The 24,542-nt window shown below is 42.8% G+C and overlaps 1 protein-coding gene across 6 annotated transcripts in view; it reads right to left on the bottom strand.

Annotated features, from left to right (window-relative positions):
- The window catches only part of gulp1a (GULP PTB domain containing engulfment adaptor 1a), a 93,094-nt gene that overhangs the window by 52,502 nt on the left and 16,050 nt on the right, over window positions 1-24,542 (bottom strand). The window contains exon 1 of one of the 6 annotated variants that reach the window (XM_036139647.1): window positions 10,661-10,965. The exons of the other annotated variants lie outside the window; for them this stretch is intronic. The gene's annotated coding sequence lies outside the window, so the exon portion shown is untranslated. Of the gene's footprint in view, window positions 1-10,660; window positions 10,966-24,542 lie in introns of those variants that run through there. 6 annotated transcript variants of the gene reach the window in all.

Genomic DNA, 24,542 nt, shown 5'->3' with positions numbered 1-24,542 from the left:
TTACATCAATGAACCAAAATGTCCACCAGCTTCTCTTTTCATTGACACCTACTTGGGACTGACTGCGGACTATGGTCTCTCTAAATTCAATCATGTGTGTTTTGTCCGATTTTATACAAATCTCACCTACTCTCACGCAAACAGCTCTGGCCTTTCGGCCCCGATGCTGACTCTGACGCTACAAGCTTTTCGGCCCGTGAAATTCCTGTAACAACATGCAAAACGTAGAGCCGAACTCAAAACCCGCTTCAAGAATCATGGTCATAAACATAAGTGTGCAGGAAGCATTACGGGATGACTTTAGGTTGTTTTCCCAAACAAATCCTAGCGAAAAGTTCTGTTAAAAGTAGCAAATCCTCTGATGAGACAGATAGAGAAGGGAGAACAGCTTTCCATAGGAGGACCGGACAGAACCAGACAGAACCGGACAGAACCGCGCTCTCAGTGTTTGTGGACTCGGCAGAGAAAGACTTAGAGATTCAAAAGATTCAAAGATTCAAAGAGTCTTTATTGTCACCGCGTGTTACTGTGGCAGAATTTAGAGGCTTGTCCAGTAGGTGGAAACTTCATGATGTATTGAAATATCATGATAGAGATAAAAGTGATGATAAAAGATTATTTACAGCTTCTTGCGGTCTTTTTTTTAGGTAACTGTACAGCTTTGACTGCATGCCAATTATATCCCAATAAACAAATACTTGTTGGAGAAAATGGCAAGAATAACAATACCGACTGGCAGTTTTTGTGGTTTTCTGACACCGCTAATTGGAATTTATCGTTCAAGGTAAACTAAAACTCTTGAGAAATGTTTCACAATAACGATAAAAGGATCCACTCATGACTGTGTTGAAGGATTTAGGAATTGCTCTCCAGTATTTCTCTCTCCTGTTTCTATGTCCTTACTGTACAGTAATTTATTCGTACTTCCTGTTTTTATATTCATCACTTGTGTGACTCTGCATGCGTCCGCTTACCTTTCACTTTGCTGCTGGTATGAGTTTTCACACTTAGGGCCAATAAAGTATATCTCTATTTCTATCCTATTCTAATAGATGGACAGAACATAGAGTAAAATGCCATAAGAATAGTGTGCAGGTCAATCAGTTTGATTGATTTACAACCCGAGTTCTCATTAGAGTCCTGCCTGGCTTTCTTGCTGCCATTGAATTTCGCTGGAGGTCAGCCAAATCCTATAAAAGCGTCTGTCCTGCAGCCGTGACTTTTAAAGACGTGGGACATCGTCTCATTTTATGGGCGAAGGGACAAAAAGTCTGAGCAGTCCCAAAAAAAGGGGCCGTTTGCTCAAACCGCTGCCTACTAATTTAGAAACAAATGTTAAAAAGGAAACAAAGAAAAACCAGACACTGTCACTGAAATTTTAATGCTAGTTAAGATTTGCTATTTTTTATTTTTATTTACTAAATCTGAGAAAAATGAAAACACTTTGTTTCAAAGAATATTGGACTATTTTATTTATCGTAAGAAATTCACAAACGTTTGGGATAGAAGTGAAATGTGTGAATCAACCCCAGTGCAAAAGCTAAAGAATGTGTGACGGTGGCGCTGAAGCTGGCCTCATTATCCATAGTAAAACCAGTCTGGTACCAACATGAAATGCCACTCAGGGAAGAAGAAGCCATCACTCCAACAGTAACATAAAAAGCCAGATAACTTGAATAATTTTAGGACATTTGGACATGAAAACAGGAAGCTTGCAGGCAGCGAAGTATCATGTTGGGGGCTCGTTTGCTGCAGGAGGGACTGGTGCACTTCACAAAACAGATGGCATCATGTGGGAATGGACATTATGTAGAAATATTAAAGCAACATCTTAAGACATCAGCCAGTTTGGCCACAAATGGGTCCCCTTAATAGATAATGACCCAGCATACCGCGCCAAATCAGAAAAAGAAGAATAAATACCTTTATTGTTCAGTCAAGGTTGATAAAAGGTTGACAACCACGTTCTGAAGAAGCCACCACAAAGTCTAGATCTCACTACCACAGAAGATTGGTGCTAAGAGCTTAAAAGGTGTATGAGAGCCAGAAGGCCTACAAACCTGACCCAGTTACACCGGTTCTGTTGGGAACAATGGGTCGAAATTCCAACCAACTGTTCTGAGAAGCTTCTGGAAGGAAACCCAAAATGTTTGACCCGAGTCATTCAGTTTAAAAGCCATAATCTACCAAATACTCCAGAGATGTCAGTAACCTCTGATTTAAAAGTCAAACCTCTCTCACTGCAAAAGGGAACTAAAAGTAAGTAAAACTTTCTTGAAATTAATGCATTTGTCCTTGATTTGAGCAGGTATATAAGGATAGATAGATAGATAGATAGATAGATAGATAGATAGATAGATAGATAGATAGATAGATAATTTTGTATGCACAAAGTGCATACAGCTTGAAAAATCACTCTAAAAATCACAGTAGATTGCACTAATTTTCAGGATAAAGATGCAGCAGCAATTTATGTAAACAATTGAAATGAAAAACAATGTAACAATGTAAACAATGCATGGGAAATAGACGGTGTGCTATTCACGGAATCCAGATGCAGCAGCAATAGAATTAGTATTTTTACCCTTGAAATAAGATAATTAGATATACTACACTTGAAAAAAGATGATGGAGATGAGACGTTCCCATCTTAACTGCAAAACCTTATTCCATTGGCAAATAGTCTTAGTTACCTGCTCAGATCAAGGAAAATACACTCATTCAAGGAAATTTTCCTTACTTTTAGTTCCCTTTTGCAGTGCTCTCAATTATTCTGGTATTTAGCAAATTAAAACCATTTTAATTTTCCTAACTGATCCGAAACAGGAAAGGGTTAGTTTAACGTCAGGCGGCGAGAAAAAATAAAGTCTTTCATTTGTTGGATGCAAATATCAGGTTTCAACCGAAGAGTCCAGGTAAACGGTTAAAGATGCAAACACAACAGATCCGACGCTGCAGATTGTGCTCGTGACTGAAGAGCTGAGTCGGCTTTTTGCTCAACATGAAAGATGTTGATGTTCAAGCAGCACCAGAGTCGAGTCGCATTCAATTCAATCACATATTTTACTCATTTAAGACGGATAATTTAAGAGCCAGGTGTCAGCCGTGGAGATTTCTGAGCCGCTGCTGTTTATTAATGGCCCAAAAGAAGCAAACAAAACCCATTGAGCCGATCTGGAATAAAATGCCGCGTCTAATGTCTGATTTATGCTTTATTTGGGAAATCCAAAAGCAAATCACTTGACTTCTGCTGCTTTCAGAGCGAGATGTCAGCAAGGCAAAAACACAGGCAGGATTAAATTGTCTGAATAAATGAGGGGCAAACTTTTTCTATTACATGGCTCCCCGTAGCGTTTCAAACGCTTTCCTGGAAACGCCTTGCAGAGATGAATTTAAAAAGGCAACGGGTGCGGAAAAGTGTTGCATTAATTTGAGGTGTGCAACTTCTGCATGTGAGTCAGCACGAGGAGTTCAGAGCAGCTTTAAACGTACGACGCCCGGCCGGCGGTTCATCCACTTCTGCAAAGTCATGCTGCCGACTCGGCTTGGACTCCTGGAAAACACATTAATATTCTTCAAGCAAAACAAAAACGGGCCTTTCTGCTGAGAAGCAGAAGCTGATTAGATGAGGAAAAGACGATGAATCAGGCCTAAAACCTCCTCGCTGTACTGGAGTCACTCTTCCTGCGTTCATTTCGGTTCCGGGTCAAACCAACTTGACATGATCCCCGTTTCTCCTGTCTCCAGCTGGGCGAGGACTCCAAATGGATTTTCCTCACCGTCTAGCTGCCTATCGGCCTCCCACGGAAACACATTACACCCAATAACCGAGGAGACGGGGGAAGGTAAACAGCTCACATTCCTACCGACCCTGAAGCCACCAGCTTTTGTTTCCTGACAGGCTCCCAAGTGTAAAATGAAATCTGTGGGACTCTGACGTATGCAAATTAAACCGTAGGCGAGAAACGTGAGGAGCAAACAGTGTGTGGGAGCACGGCGATAACCACAAAACAGAATGCAACAAGAAGAACCAGCCATCAACATTTCCTGAAAAATTGATTGGCTAAAGTCCTTCAGGATGTTTGAGGCCAGTTCTGCTGAAGCAGAGGTTTGTGGCGAGTTTCTGCAGCGAGGCAGAAAGTCCACCGAAGAATTTCCTTTCAGGTTTATTTTTGAAGGTTTGACTTCAGGAAAACCTTAGAGGGTTCTGCAGAACCAAGACTTGAACTCGGGTCAGACTTACTGACAGAGAAAGGAGAATAATGTTCTGTGTGGTAACAAAAACAATAGTGCAAAAACTTCAGAAAAGTGGAATTTACGCATAACTGAACATTTTACGGGTGATACACTGCAAAAAGAGATCTGAAAATAAGTCAGATCTCCAAGAATTGAACATATTTGTCCTTGTTTTGAGCAGCAAAATGAGACTATTTGCCAACGGAATAAGATTTTTGCACTGAAAATAGGAACAATTCATCTCCATCATCTTATTTAAAGTGCATTATATCTAATTATCTCATTTTAGGAGTAAAAATACTCATCCCATTGGCCAATAGTCTTATTTAGCTGCTCAAATCAAGGAAAAATCCATACATTTCAAGAAAACTTTACTTACGTTTAGTTCCCTTTTTGCACTGTAATAAAACTGTTTTTTGGGTTTTTTTTGCAATTTTGATTTATTGCATAATGATTTGGTTTGGATTTGTCTGAATTACAGAGAATAGGCGTTGATGTTCTGGATGGCTGCAGCCAAGATAATCCGTCAACAAAACTACTTTAACAGAGGTCTCTTTTGCTCGCAGCAATTTTTGGTCTGATCGATTGGATTGGATCTTCACCTGCAGTTACGAGGGAGTTATTCTGGTCTGGAAAGGTGGACCAGAACCGGATCACTGGTCCATCTACATTCATGAAGGTGATGCCGATACAAGCAGCAGGTGGCTGGACTTTATCAGAAAGATCAGGAGCTCGGTTCCAATAACGAAACGCCAAATGATGACGGAGCTGTTCTGATGGTGCTAGTGGGATTGGAAGTAACTGCTTTAAAGGACCCGTCATCCTGGAACCCTGCAGCTAACATAGGTTCTAAGAGTCATGGATCAATACATCCAGAACCTAAAGGTGGATCAGGTTCTGCCTCCCTGGTTTCATCACATCGATCAGGATGCTGGGGAAATTTTTCAGCAGCCGTTGGGAAGATCCATCACCGGTTTGTTTCTGCAAACAAAAGCACCAACATTCCCCCACCTTAGCAGCGATACCAATGGTGTGTTTCAGTATTTGGACCCGGTTCAGGTTCAGCTCAGACCCGGCGTTCACACACCTTTTGGATCAAGGATGAAAATGCAGGTTTTGAGGCGGTTTTGGAACCAATCAGAAGTGGCTGAACAGAAACGGTGCAATGATACCTGTGTGGTCAGAAGCTGCTGCAGCTAAAGAACAAAACCTTCTTTAACAAATAATGCAGCCCCCCCCCCCCCCTCCCTCTGAATGAGCTCTCTGGTTGCTGAGCAGCATCATGTGGGCAGCAGCTTCCATCCAGGAGCTAACAGGCTGGAGGAGGGAGATAAGCGACAGCAGCACTCGCTCCGGCTGCCTCTGCTTCCTGAGGGTCAGAGCTCTGCCTGCGCCGCGCAGACGTCGAGGAGCTTTGTGGAGACGGTAAATGCTGCAGAGTGCTTGGTAACGCTCGCAGCCGTCCGACCCGCACGCCGTCAGGACGCATCGGCCTCGTGGAAGCATTTCAGAGCCGGGCTTTCGTAAATGGTTCACCCTTCACGGTGCATTAGTGCTCTCATAGCGTTCAATTACGACGGAGGGAGATTACGAATGCAGCCTTTGAATAACACGGAGCATCTGCTAGGAATCTTATATTAAAACTCTGGCGACGAGATCACTGATAGTAAAAGTGATTGTCTTTGCTACCGTGTGGAGTTTTATTTTTATTAAACTGGGCCATCATCTGCTTCCTAGTTTTACTGCTGGGATGAGGAGGCGGAGACATTTAATGGAGTCCGTCAGTTCATTTCATTCTGCTCCGCTCTCTGACCGTCCCACCACAGCAGTTCAAGCTCTGGACTTTGACTAGGACATTAAAACACATTATTTCCTTTTTTTTAGCCTTTCAGTTGTAGATATGCTGCTTTGGTTGGGATCATGGTTCTACTCGTAAGCCCAGTTTGGACCAAGGTTCAGCTCACTCTAGATTATTGTTCACTCTGTGACTGCATGGTACTAAAACAAGATCAAATCATCATCCCTCCTCCACCACTGTGCTTGACAGCTGGTATGAGGTGTTTGTGCTGCTGAGATGCTCTGCTTGGTTTCCTCCACCATGGTCCAACATCTTCACTCTGGTCTCCTCTGTCCAGACGACGTCATCCCAGAAGTCTGGTCCTTCATCCAGCTGCAGCTCTGCTAACCTCAGTCCTGCTGCCATCTTGTTTCTAGAGAGAAGAGGCTTTCTCCTTCAGCCCTTCCAAGCAGCCAGGCTGCTAACTGAGGCCTGTAGAGTCTGAGGTGGCGCTCCTGGGTTTCTGCACTGCAAAAAGGGAACTAAAAGTAAGTAAAATTTTCTAGAAATCAGAGTATTTTTCCTTGATTAGAGCAGGTAAATAAGACTATTTGCCAATGGAATAAGATTTTTGCACTTAAAATAGGAACAATCTATCTCCATCATCTTATTTTAAGTGCAGCGTATCTAATTATCTTATTTTAGGGGTAAAAATACTCATTCCATTGGCAAATAATCTTATCTAGCTCCTCAAATCAAATAGAAATACACTAATTTCAAGAAATCTTTACTTACTTTTAGTTCCCTTTTTGCAGTGTGGTCATCTCTCTGAGCTTCCTGCCCTGACATTGGGCTGAACCTGCTGGGACGTCTACTCCTAGGAAGGTTGGCAGCTGCTGAGATGTTCTCCTCTCTGCAGGATGATGGACTTCAGATGGTTTGGAGATGACCTTAAATCCCTTCCCAGATTGATTGCTTTCCTAAGGTCATTGCTGGTGTCTTTCCTCCCTGGCGTTGTGCTAACAAACACCCGTATGCTCCAGAGCAGCTAACAACCAGAGCTCCTGCTTGTACAGAGGTGGTAACACCAATGATCTTTTTCCCTTTCAATCAAATGTACAGTAACAAAGGTGTGCTAAGTGCTTTCATCACAGTATGCCTACTTTTCCCACCCTAAAATCGGGTTAATCAGAGATATGATCTCGCTGCATTATGCACACAGAACTTCTCATTTCCGAATAATAACCTCTGCATGTGTTACATAAGGTGGGGGGAAAAAAAAGTATTTAAAACTGCCAAACAAACAGGACAGAATAAATTAACTTATTACACCAGAACATGATGCAGATTCCCAGCGGTTTTCTAAAATAAGACTACTTTCCATTCCAGCAATTAGCGCCCCTGTGCAGTGGAGGAGCTTCTGAGGTTTATTCACCAAACTGAAAGCGTCGTGCATTTCTCATTCTCATCCCAGCATGCAGAAATGATCTCCAAGCGAAGGGAATGGAGTAAAAATGGAATAACAAAAAAAAAAAAAAAGTCTTTCAGGCACACAGCTATTCATAGAGACATGCAGTCTGAATCCAGTATGGGGTCTGAAGTCATGCGTCAGAAATGCATTATTATTATTAACCGAGCACAGGATGAAATGTTAATATATGGGAATCTGAAGCAAGTATTTATTTTGGCTTCCTTTTGTGGAGGCAGAGAGGAAGGCCTTCTTGAGAAAATTGAGTTTAGCATCTGATGAATAAAACAATAGCGTCGGAAAGCAGAGGACTATATGAAAGATGCAAACGGGGGTTGTTATTGCGTAACGGGCGTTGTCTCGGAGGACGGGAAAACTTTCCAACGCGCCACATTCTCTGCTCTTATCCCGGTGAATATAAACACGGCAGCCTCCGCGCTCAACCTGACCCAGTTCGCCCATTAACTGATAGTCCGTGTCGAGCCACGCCGACCTGCACTCCCCTCGGGAGCGAAGGAGAATTAATCGGATTTCTCCTCCCGCTGCACGCTGGTGGCAACCATGGCTGACAGGCAGAAGCAAACGGGGATTTGTATTATTGATAAAACATCAGCGGCACCCCACCCCACGCTCCGGCTTCACTCATTCGACGTAGCGGAGCGGGAAAACCCAGGAGTCCAGGAGCATTTGCCACCGTTTGATCATGAGGTTTTAGACAACAAGTAAACCCAGCGGAGAGTCTTGGTGGCTGTGCTCAAGCCTGTCTCCTCTCTGGACGAACGGGCAGCGTTTGGATCAGAAGGTGAACAAAAAAAGAGGTGTTCTGTAAATGTTTAGCTGGTGAAAGAGGGAACGGCGGCGGCAGCAATGTTCTCAGGATGTTAGCGGACCCGGCTGCAGGCACTGATAGGCTCTGCTCCTTTTTCCACTGGAAATAAACAGCAAAAGAACTGTTACTGATTTCTGCCCCAGAACAGGTTCTGGTGTCCCAAGGCAGAGGTGTTGGACCTACCCGGCCCCTCATTCATAAACTTCACATTACAGAAAGACTGAAAGTAAATTACACTCGATTGATTTAGAAAAACAGACTCTGAACGCGTTTTCTCCAGCTTAATGAGTCCATTTCCTGCCCCGATCCGATGGAAGGGAACTGGTTCTGCGGGTCAGCAGCACAGACCACCAGTGTCTCTCTGCCCACAGTGAAACCGATACAACCTCACCGTGGACTGAGAAGGTGCTGAGCGGGATGATTCTGGACTTAGATCTGCCCAAGAGGACGAGTTCAATGTCCTCTGGAGTAAAGTTTGATGGTTTGATACAGAGGTTGAGTTTGGTCACAATGACAAGACGATTACTGTCCCCACTGTGAAGCATGGTGGTGGCAGCATCATGCTGCTGGTCCGTTTCAAGCATTGCTGCAATTTAAAGACGTTTTTCTTTCATTAACTTCACTTCAGATCAGACGGGTGAAAGTTGGACAGAGACAGACCTCCAGGCGTGTCTGGAACGGATAAAGCAGGTGTTGTGGAAAATATCATTAGTTGTTATATTAATCAGGTATTTTTATGGAGAATAATACGAGGTACCTCTGGTCTCTAAACTATGTCTCCCCTCTGAGGCAGAAAACACACAGCTCACAGCTGCTTTAAGGTCTGAAAGCTATTTTATGGTTCTTGAGGTCATCTTGCTTTAACCCAGATAGGACAATTTGGGTACTAAATCAGCCATACTGCATGAAAACCTTGAGGGAATATATGATTTGAGAACGAATAGAACCAGGAGATAGTGTCTGGGACCAAAACCCCCAAACTAATCGGGAGGGATTAGGCATTATGATAAAAGATGGGTTTGCAAAGAAGACAGTAGACAAAAGAGCTGCAATGCCTGGGAGAAGGACGTGGGTAACAAACTAAGCTTGTAAGTTTTTTGTCTCTTTGGTATTCCAAATTAAATAAATATGCATATTTTAAATGTTTGCCTCTGATAAATTGTTTCTTCTTTACTGTCAAATCTTAAACCGGGGTAAGACGGGCCTTCAGAAATAAGCAGGAACAGGCCCATATTAATTTCAACACAGGCTAACATCTAGCTTCTGGAGTGGTCTCTATGAACTGGGCCAGTTTCTTAGCTGACTGAGTCACAAACACAACCAGTGACTAAATCTGCAGGAGATCAGCTGCTGCTGGTCTCTCTGGGAGTTTAAAGACAGGGAGAGGGACAGCAGGCGCCTTACCTGGAGTTCAGACAGAAGGACACCTGGTGATGCGTTAGGACTGCTGAACTGAAGTAAAATGTCCTACATTACTCTCTGTGACTAAATGGTTCTGGTACTGATAAAGATCAGAAAAACAAATCTTTTCAAATGATTCTCAATGCAATTTCTCTCCAAATTCGTTCAAAATCTGTAATGTAATCAAAATCAGGTCCAATTCAGTCCTAGTTATAGAGTTCTAGTCAGCCGCTCATCTGGTTAGTAAATTAATAAAAGGCCCCCAAGTTAGGTCCAGCTTATTGAACCGGGTCTCTGAGTCGACCCTGGGGTACTTTCTGTGGGAAAGGGACAGAAGTAGTGCAGAGAGCAAACAAAGCAGAAACTAAAACAACCGATCCAGGTATAGTTTCTACAGAAAGTTAGGTTGAAAGATTTTGGAATGGATTATTATTTGGATTTGTTTGCCAGGTTTACTCACTATGGGTTTGAATCCCATAACAAACCTCCAGAACCCAGCAGAGGAGCAGAAAATGTCGTTACAGCGTGGAAAACAAACAACGGTCGGCTTATTGCTGAAACAAAAGTCCAATAAACCACAAACATGATGAAAGGATGTAGAAATACAACTGTACAGGAATGGAAAATACTTAAAAACACATCTTAATCTTTAGGTTATTCTCTAAAAATCCTTTCTTCCCATAAGAAGCTGCAGCTGCAACAGCTTCAGCTCTCTAGGAGCAGAGCAGGACACTGGAACGTCTCCAGGAATGTGGAGACAAACTTTAGCAAAACGGAGAAACTATCTGTCATCAACCGAAACAGTTTAAGTTGAATTCCACCATTTTAAAGCCACATTTATGGTTTTTATTATCCAAAATCATTGGACAGCGTCACATTTAAAGTATTTAGTACTTAGCCTGAAACGTGGAATCTCTTCCAGCTTTGTGTTTTAAGACTTGAACCTCACCGCATCAACTCTGTCCACACGAAGGCAGGACAAATCCTCTTGGCAATTTTCGACGGGCCGCCGGCCAAAGCAATCTGCCAAGGGCCGGTCCGTCTCCGTCAGAGAACGGTGACTGTGACAGGAAATAGCCTTGAGGGTAACTAAGCAGGCATCTTCAGACTTCTTCCATCTAATCCTGATTTAGTGGGTAATCTCAGAGGCCAGGAGTCCTCGGTGCGTCCAGAGTTTAAACTCTCTCTGGACTGAAAAATGTCCTGAAGTGCATCTGAACCGAGCTGTCCATGAATTCATTTCTCTCAGCCCTCAAGACGTGTTTCTGTCCCAAGCTTGTAACATATTTCAGCAGGGCTGGCCAAACGGCCAACATCACAGCGCTCCTCCGCAGGCGCTCACAATGACAACCTTTCCCTGCTCCAATCTGTCACCCATTCAGACAATGAACTACCGGTGAGTAAAAATTTGATTTTTTTTTTTTTTTAACGGACTCTGACTGCTGCAGGTCACTAATTGTGAATTTAATCTGAAGACAGAAGGGCAGAAAAAGGCTGATAAGAATGCAGACGTGTGCAGAACCAGCAGACAGCTGGACAAGGAACAGCTAGAAATCATTGAGGTCAACATTTTATGAGTTATGGTTCATTAAAGCCAGACGACTTAAACCATCTCAAAGCGGTGCAATACATAACATACAAAAAGTAAGCGCACCCTTTGCAGCTTTCATAGGATGTAACAGAAAATAAAAAGAGGCCGGTGCTGCTGATGAGACGATCATCAGAGCGAGCACCTTCTGTAAAAGCAGCAGTTTAGACACACGACATTCAGGTGTGTTAACACACAGAAAGACGTCAGCATTGCTTTGGAGAACCTAAAAGAAACGACAAAATCCAAATAGTTTTAATATTAGACTCCACAGGCCTTAGTTCCAGGTCACATTTCATGGCATATTTGGAAAGAAACTGAATATGTTCACAAAGCTGCATCTTTTGGCAGACCAGAACAGAGATGTTTGGACATAATTTACATCACCAGACAGTCCAGCTGTCCAATATGACCCCTGGGTTTGTGACAGCTTCCTCACCAGATAGAATTCATGCTGCTGTTGTTGGATTAAAAAACAAAAACAAAAATCAGAACAACGATCATCAATGCAGCAGCTAATCTATAATAGAACCACTGAAAAGGGAAAGAATGTGTTGTGCTGGCCTAGTCAAAGTCCAGACCTCAATAGGGAAATGCTGTGGTGGGACCTTCAGGGAGCTGAAGCCTCTGCAAACCTAAAGCAAAGCTAGAGAGAGTGAAATTCCTCTGCAAGCTGCTGGATAACAGGGCGTACTTAGTTTCCACATGACTGCATATCTATTTGAAATAAAAAAAAAATCCTTCCTAGACGTTATGTTCTCTGTTTGATGTTCTAACTTTTGTTTGTTACTGTTAAACCCGTTTACCGGCAGGCGAAGTGTCCTGCCCAAGGACGCAAGGACTGAGATGGATGGAGTAGGGGTTCGAACTGACAACCCACCAGTTACAGGACAAACTCCTGCGCCACAAGAGAAACTGAGTCATTAAAATATGCTGGAAAGCCCATGTTTTAAAACCAACAGAACCAATCTGGATGTTTTAGGGTCTGGCGGCTTTAACGAGATGGATTTTGATATGTTTGCCTAGACTTACTTGAAAAAAAAAACATGTTTGAATCAATAATATGCAATTTACTGATATCCCTACATGAATCAAAAACATGATTGGATGAGAGAACAGCCGTTTATCTGAGGTTTCATCCTCACAACTGGAGTCATCGGGGAGGAAAAACACCAAACGAAGCCTGAAAGACCAAAGACGACACTTTCTAAAGAGATCTTTGTTCTGCTGCGAGCAGAACCTTCCTGTCGGTCGAGTAAATAAATGCTTTCAGGGCACAAGCAGATCAATACTGGAAACTTCTGCTTTTGTCTGGAGATGTTAAGACGTCCATTTTTCTGCACTCTGTGACCCGTTCATGAACATCTGAGGAGAGCCGGTGGATGTTTCTTCCTTTTAAACTCCTCATATCTGAGCAAACTCTGAGCAACTCATATCTGAGCAAAATCCGCAGGAAACTACAGAAACTGGAACACGCGTATGTATTTAGTCCGCCCTGGTAAACAGAAGGTACACACTCGCTCTGTTCTGTGATGTTTTTATATTATGACATCATAAAATGATCTGGTCTTTACCAGATTCTAAAAACGTTTAAATCTCGCCTCAAGTTTGCAAAACCACCTAATATTTCCAACCAACTGTTGTGGACAACTTTCCCCCTCTTCTATGCAACATTACCATATTTTTCAGACTATAAGCTGCACTTAAAATCCTTAAATCTTCTCAAACATGAATGGTGCGCCTTGTAAATGATTAAAGTTGTGCTTACTGACCGATTTCATGTGGTAAAATATGCTCACAAATCTGTTAAAATGTGTAAGTACGACTTTTGGTTAGCAACGAAGTCGCTCCACTCCATAGATATTAGGAGCATTACGGTACACTGTGTCTCTACCTGATAGGACCCCTGAGCTGTCCACCAAACTGCCTGACTGTAATGTCTATAAGTGCATTCATGTAAGGCAGCCTGGAGTACGCTCTAGCAACAATAAACCTAGTAAGTTATTTTAATATGAAAGTTACGTTTATTTTGGCCTTATGTTAGAAACAGGGCGGTGTCGTCCAGCTACTCTGTCTTCCTGGCAGAGACGGATAGAGAGCTGTGGACGTAACGGGCAGAGGGATATTACAAACTTGGGAAGAATATTTAATGCGCCTTATAATCCGACGTGATTTATGGTCTGATCTGCTGTGTTTGGTTTCCTCCACCCTGGTCTCCTCTGTCCAGACGACATCGTCCCAGAACTCTGGTCGTTCATCCAGCAGCAGCTCTGCTAACCTCAGTCCTGCTGCCATCTTGTTTCTAGAGAGAAGAGGCTTTATCCTTCAGCCCTTCCAAGCAGCCAGACTGCTAACTGAGGCCTGTAGAGTCTGAGGTGGAGCTCCTCCAATCATGGGGGAGCAGTGGCCTAGTGGTTAGAGAGCAGGGTACTCACACCCCGGTGAGGGTTCCTGGTTCCACAGACTGCCACTCTGGGTCCGTGAGCAAGACCCTTAGCCCCTAAGCCAGAGGTGTCCAAACTTTTCAGTACATGGGCATAAACTGTCAAATGAAAGGACCTCAAGGGCTGAAAAATGACCACACATTTTTTTTTTTTATCTGCTCTACAAAATATAATTTTAAATAAATAAGTCCGATTTTTATAGGAAATTAATGTGTAAATCATTGTAGATCCAAAATAAAAAAAGGGTTTTGCTCATTTATTGTATTCATCCAGTTTGCAAATAATTTTTGAATAATTTAATTTGACTCTAACAATACTAAACTCCTGCAGTATAAGAACAGTATTTGGGTCAGCTGTTTAAATGAAAACACTGGCTGTAATTAGCCAATTTTAAATAATTGAATTCAAAGCAGATCTTAATGGACACAAGTCTGAGTAATTAAATGTCATTGGACAGATTACTATGGAATTAAAAGAGAATGTCAAAAGTGTGTTTATTAAAAGATGAATACTTTGTGCTGTGCTTTACATTATTAATTGTAGGATTTTAACTTTTCTCTATTAATTTTGCCCCAATTAAAAACTAAAATCTTCCATCTGCATCAGCCACCTGTGCTGATTGGAGGGTGGGGGCGGGGGGGGGGCACCTAAAATCATTACAGGGGCCACAAATGGCTGCACTTTGGGCATTCCTGCCCTAAGTTGGTTGTTTACATGCAGAGGACTTATTTTTATAAGAACAACAAAGATGATGATTATTATGCTCCAGAACAGCAAATTAGCCAAACTCCTGCTTTTCTAGAGGTGATCATGAGGATCAGCACCTGGCTGCTCCATCTCCTCTCGTAACCGATAAAAAGGGTAGAAGTAGTTTCTCCCATAAACGTGCACCACTGATCTTTGCTTAAAAATTAACATCAGGGTGGAATATGAGTTTCTGTTCACATGTGCTTAGATCTTAATAGAAGTTGACCATAGGAGCTAATTTAAACCTCAAGAATTTAATAAAGGCATGCTTTCCTCAGGCTGTGGATCAGTTTGTGTGACCAGATGTTCCCACAGGAGGTGTGACCGGTCTATAACCGGGTGCTTCGTGGAGGGACGAAGGCTGCGGCAGACGTAAGGGGAGCCAATCGGCTCGGCACGGCGGGGAGGGAAGGGGACGACCCCGGTCTGCTGCAAACAAACGGGAACAGCAACATTTAAAGGTCAGGAGGAAGGATGAAGAGAAACGTGTCACTGTGGGCCTGAACACTGACTGTTCATGTGTGCAACAGGAGGTGAGGCAGTAAAAACGAGCAGGTTTCTTATCGGAGACGAGAGGAGCCTTCAGAAAACATGTTGGCAACTTCAAACGAAGCTATTCCCTCCTGTCTTTGGTTTCCTCTCGCTCTGGTGTTTGAATCGTTTCATTTTCTTCACGAATACGAGCTTCAAGGCACTCTTTAGAAACGGTTGAAGTGAAAGTGAAGAGTCTGCCATTTCTGCTTCATTTCATTATGAGCAACACAAAGCAGCAATAGAGCTGCATTTGTCGCGTTGCATCGATTGGGTCCAACAAAAAAAAACAAAAAAAAAAACAATATTCTGCAAGTAGTCAGGAAAAAAAATGCTTGAATAACTGGAGATGAATGGAGGATGCGGAGCATTACAGAAATCAACAATTTCTGCTGTGGCACATTTATTTATGCACCTCGGGAACCGCTGAGCAAGCAGAGGCGCCTGGACCGCTCCTTCTTTGACGGCCCGCGGTTTACTCGGAAGCATCTGCAATAAACAGCGAAGGGAAAATCTTCCTTTCAAGATCTGCCTGCAGCGCTTCAATTAGGAAGGGAGTCCGAGAGAAAACTCACAGAAATAATGTGCGGCCTGCAGACCCCGGAGGCATCGCCCCGCTGTGGCCGCCTGGCTAACACAGGAACCCCGTCCAATGATAACAGACCAAACCCAACTCAGGTTCTGCATGTTCTACATCAACAAGAACCTGTGAAACCTCCTCCATGACCTGGCTTCTTTTCCTTTTCGCTAATTGTTGCACCTTTATTGTCAAACCCAGAGAGTTAGACATCTATATATTGAACCTCTTAAAGACACACAACCATTTTTTTTATCCTCACTGTCTGACGTCAAACCTTCCTGCCTAAATGACAGTAAAAACAGAGATAGATTCTAACATAATGTTTTAACTTTCTTCAGGTTAAGATGAGTTTAATCCAGATGATGATATCAGGAAGAGAGCCGTGGACCTCCACCAGTCTGCTCCATCCTTTGGTCCTGAAAGCTCCACGTTGTTCTGCTCAGACAATACACCGCAAGTATGAGAAGCGTGGGAACGATCAGCCGTGGTGCCGTTTCGGTGCTGAATGTGCAGAACCACTCCAGAACCCTAAAGGCGATGCAGGAAGATGCTTGCTGGCTCGGCACGGTTTTGGCCCGTTAGTTTGTTTCATCCAACAGAAAGAAGCTTGAATGTTGATTCTCTCTGATCCATAAAGGTTCTCAGGAGTCTCTTAGCCAGTTGCTCCGGGACGAAAGCCTTTCTGTAGCCATCAGCAAGCTCCAGGCATCGTTCTGATATTTGACCAACTGTCCCAGCAGAACTGCTCAGGTTCAGTTAAACTGGCTGCTTTCCTGGCACAGATACGGCTTGTTAATAGTTTTATTTTGACCCTTTATCGAACCAGGTTAGACCCATTGAAATAAAATAGCTCTTTTACAAGAGAGCTCAAATCTTCACCAAAAATCCCATTTAAACCCACAAATAATGACAGAACGCACATCTAAAAGTGTCCAAGGGTTTCATTCCTAAAGCTAACGGATGCACAAGTTGGGATCTATTAGAAAATAAATGTGCATTCCTCACGACAACTCTGACCTAGGCGTACCCTCTATACACTTAAGGATATATAAGGAATTAATACATTTTAAAAATGCCCATAACCCAATTTAAATCTAAGTCCGCACCACATTTTATCAGGGTTGCCAACAAACATATTCCTCTCCCTGATGATCACCAGGGTGACGTGTTCCACAGATGGACAGATTATTGTGACAAGTTGTGCAGGATTACTTTAATTGATGTAAAAATGCTGCGCGCTGGATGCCTTTGCACTGCTGGAAGACCACATGGGAGAATTAGGAGGGAACGCGGTTTCAGCGATTAAAGATTTTCTGACCAATGCCGATGACAATATGCCACGTTTGTGTTCTGCAATAACCTGCAGGGGACAGTCAGAGGCTGCAACCCCCCAGTTTCTGGTTCTACACCCCAGAAGGAACTGCTTTGTGCAGTTTTCTTTGGGTGGTGGGGGGAAATTGAATATATCATCTGGGGGGAGGCCTCTCATTCCTCATGGTCTCCATCCTTCCTCAGATTGTCGATCTGGACGCAAAGCCTCATCAACTGCAACCAAGTTTGCTTTCTAAAAAGTTAATTTAATGTGGACAGCTGTACTTTTACCTCTGATTTACACATTTAATAAACTCCTCTCTGTTGTTTTTTTCCCCACAGTTTCTTTGTTTAGTTTTTTTTCTCCGTTGTTGCTGTTTCACCATGAAACAAAAAAAAAAAAAAACAATCGGCCGACCCATTTTTAATCCACATTAACATTCATGAGATGCTTTGCCTCGACCATTTTTGGTTGAGTGTAGAGGGCTGAACCTGTGGAGGAACCAGGTACGCAGACCTTCAGGTACAGCTGTGATCCAGAAAGGGAAATTAAGTGCTGCTGTGCGTGTGCAGGGTTTTATAAATCAGAATTTATTCTTTTTGTCATACGTCATTTTTGTCACGTGACCCCAGGTCAGTAAATCCACTCATCACAGGTTTGAAGAGAAGATAGGGCTGGAAATCCACACAGCGTCACATTTATCCCCTCTGCCACGGTGAGGACAGCAGGGTCAACTTGACAGTTTGTTACAACCTGGTTTCTAAATGCAACACAGCCTCCTTCATGAAAAACAGCAGCTTTTGTGTTGATGGAGCAACATGCTGAGATGCTGGGAGACTTAATTCTGTTCTTTTGGAGCTGTGACCCCACCGCTCTCTGGGTCCAGGACTGGGTTGGTGGTGCCGTTACATTAAAGAGGTTCTGTCTGGCTGTCATGTGGTTCTGCCAAACAAGCCAAACCAACACCATGCATAATTAGGCGACACAAAAACGTCCAGATCACAACGTTTGTGCAGGAGGAACTTCTTATTCAACTAAAACCTAAGACAGAAAGATCAGAGGAAGACTACTTGATCACATGACTTATATTTGAAAACATGATAAAGAAGTTTAAAATGTTCATGAAAATGGTTCTTAGGGAAAAAACACAAAAATTCATGAAGCAACTTTATAAATCACAGATTTTCAAATGATAACCAATAGTAGAAGACATCTTAAAGTTCAAAATCATAAAATTTACAATTTATGAAGCTTTTGATCCAATTGTGAAACCATAAAAAAATAGTTTTATAGCCACATAATTAGACAAGCATGAAAACAGCAACATAAGGCGTCTTCAAACCTGAGCTGAACTTTTAAAGACAGATTTCTGATTCTTTAAAATACAAAAATGGTTGCATTTCTCCAAATCTATGCTGTCCTGCAGTCGGTCAAAATTACAAATTACACACGAGCCAAAAAACACTACTAAAACTACAAACACTTTTTTTTTAACTGCTGAAAAACAAACTAAGCATGTAATATTTGAACTAAATGAATAAATGAACCCAATGTCTGCAGGAAAGAAATAAAAAAAAGGCTTCCATTTTGTGATGTCTTTTGTTTTTTTAAAGCATAAAGAACAGGATTTCACGCTTTCTTTGAAAATGCCTCCTTTAATTAAAATTTTTAAAAGGTATTAACAGCAGATTTGGAGTCAATAAACTCTAATTTTATTGATTCTACAAAGTGGAGAAGTGCAGAGCTGGAATGACACACAGAGACACAGAGAGTTCATCCCAGAATGAACAAGTCAGACATGCAGGCATCGCTGCAACATCAGAGCACAAGTGGGCAGCTGACTCCTCTGTTGCCCGAGCTGAGAGCATCGTGAAGCTTCGTGACGTTACTGGGGCGCCGTGCAAAGGGAGGCAGGGCCCTGAACCTCCCATTTCCAGCTGTGAAGGAAGGCAGGAACCAGTGAGAGAAGAGCCATGATTCAAGAGGAGGTTGAGAATCTGGAGGAGGAGGAGAAGGAAGGAAGATCAAGGGCAGTGGAGCTAGCTTCTCAAGGAGCCTGGACCAAATGAGAACTTCCCAAGAGGAAGATCACCTGGACGGATCGGTCGAGACCGGAGACCATTCTGCATCTCCTGCTTGCTGAGGTCGGTGTAAGACGCACTCCCAACCCCAACAAAAAGGCACATATCCTATCTGCGTGTAAAACAGGAAGGTACAGGTGGCGCCACGACAAGTTGTCCATGACACTGGCCAACATCTTAGAGCAGGAGAGGAAAAACAAATGCCAACCACTGCGGAAAACAACATTAATCCAGTTTGAAGGGAGAGGAAAAAGCAACCGATCACAGCAACAAGAACCAGTCTGCTACAAAAGGCCCAATCACGGGGAATAAAGGTCGAGCTGGGAGGAACCTGAAGTTCCCTCAGGTTGTTCACACAACCCTGAGGTCAGAAGATGCACAGAAGATCATCCTCATTAAACTTATAGTCCCCATGGGAGGAGGAGGGGTGTGAACAGGGCTTTGAAAGAAAGAGCGCCAAATACCTGCTACAGGACAGCGGGGGGGAAGGGATGGCAGGCATGGCTGGTCCAGTCAGGGTCGGCTGTAGAGGACTCCCTGAGTGGAGAACGGTGGAGAACCACACTTTGGACAACCCTGCTCTGCATCATTAAAACGGACAAAAAAGCAACGTTTAAAACTAACACTGTAAAGAAGCTGTGAAAATCCTGGTGCAACCAGAGCAGAAAGGGTCCTTGTTTGATTCTCTGCAATAAATAAAAAAAAACAAAAAACAGTCATGATTTACAAGATATCATCTATGATGTTCACTTAGATGGACCAGGAGTGAAGTAAGTCTTCTGGGACTTTAGTCCGAGCTTTCAGACGCAACCGATCCTGATTGTGAGGGAAACCTGGAGCGTTTAAATCTGCAGCCAGCAACCCACGACGGCGGAGTCCGGGCGGACGCTGCCAAGCGTCAGAGACATAAAGATGCTTTATGCCGAAGTCAAAGAGAACAACAGCGAAATCCTGCCTGCGTTGGCCCACAGAGACCGCGCTGTAATGAGACCCAATAAATCCAATTAGTTTTAATGTGAGTGATCTTCATGGAGGAAGCTTTCAGACCGATAGTACAGAGCGAAATAATAAAACGAGGTGTTTACTCTGCAGCTCTGCCTGCGAGGCTGAGATACGCAGGCCGCAACGAGAACAAACAGAGAAATCATCGGCAAAGTAAAGTGCCGAAAAACAGCAATAAAAGCCACAGAACTCCTGCCAGTTTGTTTCTGGGTGCCATGTTGTCTCAGGCGTAAAAACAGGAAGCGTTTCCCTGCAAAGAGCTCAGTCTGCAGAGTGAAATTAATGGCACCCATCGAGTTATAAAGGAGCTATAAAACAGCTCTCCATTTTAAGCCACAGAAGAACGGCTGGGGGGAAATTAATGGACAGGACAGGGAGGGCCTTCTTCTTCTGGAGCCGAGCCGCGGGGCGAGGAAGCCCGACGGAGGCGCTCAGAGCCGGCGGCTCTCAGGGCCCACTGACCGTATGCAGAGCGACGGCTTCTCACTAACGCAACCCAAGCAGGAGACGTGGGGCGAACAAGGCTCTTTGTGCCAATGTTAAATGGGGCTGGGATGTGTGCAGACAAACATGAATAAATCAGAAGCGTCTCAGTCTGATGTTCACATTAAATCAATCACACGGCCGTCAACCGGAGCTCTGCGTGTCGCGCCAGATGTCCTCTTCTGCATCTTCTCTGGATCCGTACCAGGAGGCCTTATCGCACGCAGGCATGCAGAAAATGCACACACGCTGCTTTTTTTCCACATAACATCTAACCTGCTGTGTGATAAAAAGCCCTCCATATCTTTCTACATCAGTACTTTATCTTGAAAACGCTCCTTCAGGTCAAGGATCTCAGAGCTTGTCCGTTACATCCTCGTCGCTGTGAGACGGTTTAACAGACTTTTAAGGCTTGGGTTGCAGATAAAAACTTCAGAAATACACTTTTTTATCAGATCAAGGTGGCAGTTGTCTATACACAGTAAATGATGTAATTAATAGATTATCCTCATTAATGCATCAAAGCATTTGTCACGAATTTCTCTGCGATTTACTGAACTGAAACGCAAAAAACAAAAACAAAAAAAACAAACGAAGAAATCTGGTAAATCTGGTTTACTGACCAGAAAAAAGGTGGGCGTTTTCCGTGTCGCTCCATTTGAATGAGCAGAACGTTGCAGGGTTGCATCAGTGCAGCGATCAGAGGCGATCAAGGGAAAATGGGCCCATTACGACCTCTGCTGCATCAGCGCTGATCTAGTGAACTAATCCAAAATGTCTGAACAGATTATAAAGAAAACGTTTCAGGGACTCCCGCTTCGTCTACAGCAATAAATGTTCCCAGAATGCATCAGAGGCTTCAGCAGCAGGTCCTCCATAAACCTCTGATTGGGACATCAGACAACAACAGCGTCCCAAATCAAACCTAACCATCCACACATGCAGGAGCCCCCCCACCCCCCACCCCCCACCTGCCCCGACACCAGCCAGGTAGGAAGACCGGCTGCTGATTGCATTCACTCCTCCTGACTTTGTGTGTCCTGACGGTGAGTAAGAGTCGTCTGCCAACGTTAGGAGCTCCTGGTAAGGACGTGGAAAGGTGATATCAGGTCGCATGAAATGAAAGCAGGACACGGTCGACCCCGCGAAGGGCGCGGGGAGCGGAGACGTCACAATGAGCGCTACAGATAGAAAAACTGAAACCGAACCATTAAATCTAAATATAGCTCTGACACACAACTGGGATCTGGAGCAGCTGCACGGTGGTGAGGGTTCCGGGTTCAAATCCCTGCTGTCTTTCTGCAGTGGATCTGTCCATGTGAAGGTTATCACATACTCTGATGTCCACAGCTTAAAACAAGGACTGATAATTGGTTAATTGGTCTCTCTATGTTGCCTTTTAGCCTGTGTGTGGTCATCTGTTCTGTGTTTCTCAGTGATGGACATGTCCAACCTGCTCAGGGTGTCCCTCGCTTCTAGCCATGGGCCCACTGTGACCCAGAAAGGATGGATGGATGGATCAACAAGCTACGTTTGCTTTTTTATTTAGGAAATCAATACAAAGCGAAGCCACTGAGTCTTTGTTAACATTCTGTTCGTCACTCTTTCTATACACCTGTGTGCACAACAGTCCATCGTTCCGCTCCAATACAACGTAGACAAGGTTTTTGCCATTGAATTTAAAAAAAACAGTGTGTCTAAATGATGACTCAGCCTCAGGAAAACCCACAACGTGACCCTTATTAAACTCAGAGCGCTGGTAATCTTTTCTAATGTGTCCATAAGGCCTCATCTGAGGGTACCATGATGGCTCCACTGCTGCCTCCTCTGGACATCCCAGCTCCCCGTGAATCAAACCGCTGACATCCTCATCGCTGCTCTGCATGTCAACCAAATGACTTCAAGACCGCAGCGGTTCTTCTGGGTGCCGCACCGCTTTTGGCTGCTAGGACGTAAATGACACTATGCTGAGCATTAAGAGCTGGAACCGCAGACGCCTACATGGATCCCTGGTAGGAGAACAACAGACTGGAAGGTTGGTGGTATCAGCCCAAAATAAACCGATGGAGAGCATCTGTTTTATCACTGAAATGTGCCACACAAATAAAGTTGTCTTGTTGTTGATGAGTTTTAAAGAGAAAAACTGAATTCACTTAGAATTTAAACATTTTTGAACATTTAGGAATGTAAGAAAATTGAAATTTACTGAAAATAAACCATTATTCAGTAAATAAAGGAAAATGAAGAGATTATAAATTAGGAATAACTAAGTTAAAATGAAACAGTTTAGCAGAATTCAACCATTATTAAACAAATAAAATAACCAAAATTCAACAGCTATTTAGTAAAATAATAAGTTATGCGGCAGCAGGTTTTTATTTAACCAAAATCCTCAACATTAAACATGAATTTTAGGAAAATTGCAAAAGAATATGTAGAAATACATACGACCAAAGAATATTAAAATAACATTCAACCAGTATTCTGAAATTAAGCATGTATCTATAACAATGACAAATATACATTTTTAATCAAGAATTAAAAAAAAACTTTAAACTCCAAAATTTAACCAGGCACAATCTTATATTTTAATAACAGCATTTTTAATATACGGTCAGAAACCTTGTTTCGTCATATGATACAACCATATGTTAGAATCCATCTAACGTTAACTATGTTAAAGTTACAATCATTGCACTGTTATTGCCTATTTGCACACTCTTCCCTCAGGAATATAAATTGCATATTTCTGTAAATGTAGCCTCACAATCATTACACAAAAGCATGTATTTACCTCATAACTTGTGATTCATGAATGACTGATGATAACCTATGATATCAAAGCCCTCGGACTCTGACACAAACTTTTTTATATTTAAATTTTTTTTATCTATGGCACGTAGGGTAAAAAGAAAGCTGTATATGTTTATTGTCTGTTTGTTGTTGTGTGTTCTTTAAGCCGGAGTGTGTCCTCAAAGGAAATTCAACACAGTAACATGCAGTGACAAAGAATCTTGAATCAATTAAATGAATTAAATGTTAATTAAATGAAGTCCAAATATTAATTATGTACTTGGAACAGTTTAGGACTTAAACACAGAGGACAGAAACTGATCCAGAAACTCGTGTCCCTGTGAGCCAAACGTTTGGCCAAGGGGGCCAAATTAATCAAGCTACAGTCAATTGCTGGCCCTGAAATTAAATCTTTGAAAATTTAAAAATAATTACTTGCAGCATATTTTTATCTGCACAATAATATAAACCTGAAAGTAGTCAAATTCTTGTAGAAAAGGAATCTGAATATGGCAGTCCTTAGAGAGTCTGTTTAAATGTTGGATCTGCAGCGATTTACAAACAGGCATAAATATCATTTTCACAGTTTTGGTCGATTGCTTTCATTTTTGGGGGAAATAATTATATATTTTTTTATCTCTGCACAGCAACAAGATCTGAACATGGGACAGTCTTCCTGTTTCACTTTCCTCCTTTTATAAGCCGCCTTCTGTCTCCAGCTGTCAGAGCTCGCTCCATTTTACAGTTTAATCGATGGGCAGCGGGGATGTTTGGGCTTCTATCTCCTACAACATTTAAATGAAACACGACTCAATGAACAGGAATACTTTCTGTTGTATCAATTTTTTTTATTTTAGGAATTTGTCATTAAAAATCTTCACTGTAAAGAAACTAAACTATTCATCTGCATCAGCCACCTCTGCCAGCAGGCCAGATTTGCCTCATACGTAAAATTGTCATCAGGACCGAACAACATCATTCAAAGGGCCACGAATGGCCCCCGGGCCACACTTTGGACATCCCTGCTGTGTGCAGACACTTTTATTTATTTGTGTTTTAAATGTATTTTGTTTAAATCTGCTTCACCCACCATGTCCAGTTTAACAGGACATATGTTTTAAAATGGCCGAGCTTATTTTACCTACATAATCCCCCACATTTATAGCGCCCCCTACTGTTTTCCTAAGGAAACAGAGTATTGTCAGTGCTAAAGATAACTGAAGTTATTTCTCTGAGGTGATGGATAATTAAACGGAGCTGAACACACTGC

This window comes from Fundulus heteroclitus, chromosome 7 (genome assembly GCF_011125445.2).
Source record: "Fundulus heteroclitus isolate FHET01 chromosome 7, MU-UCD_Fhet_4.1, whole genome shotgun sequence".
NCBI lineage: Eukaryota > Metazoa > Chordata > Actinopteri > Cyprinodontiformes > Fundulidae > Fundulus > Fundulus heteroclitus.
This window is presented reverse-complemented; position numbering and strand designations above follow the sequence as displayed.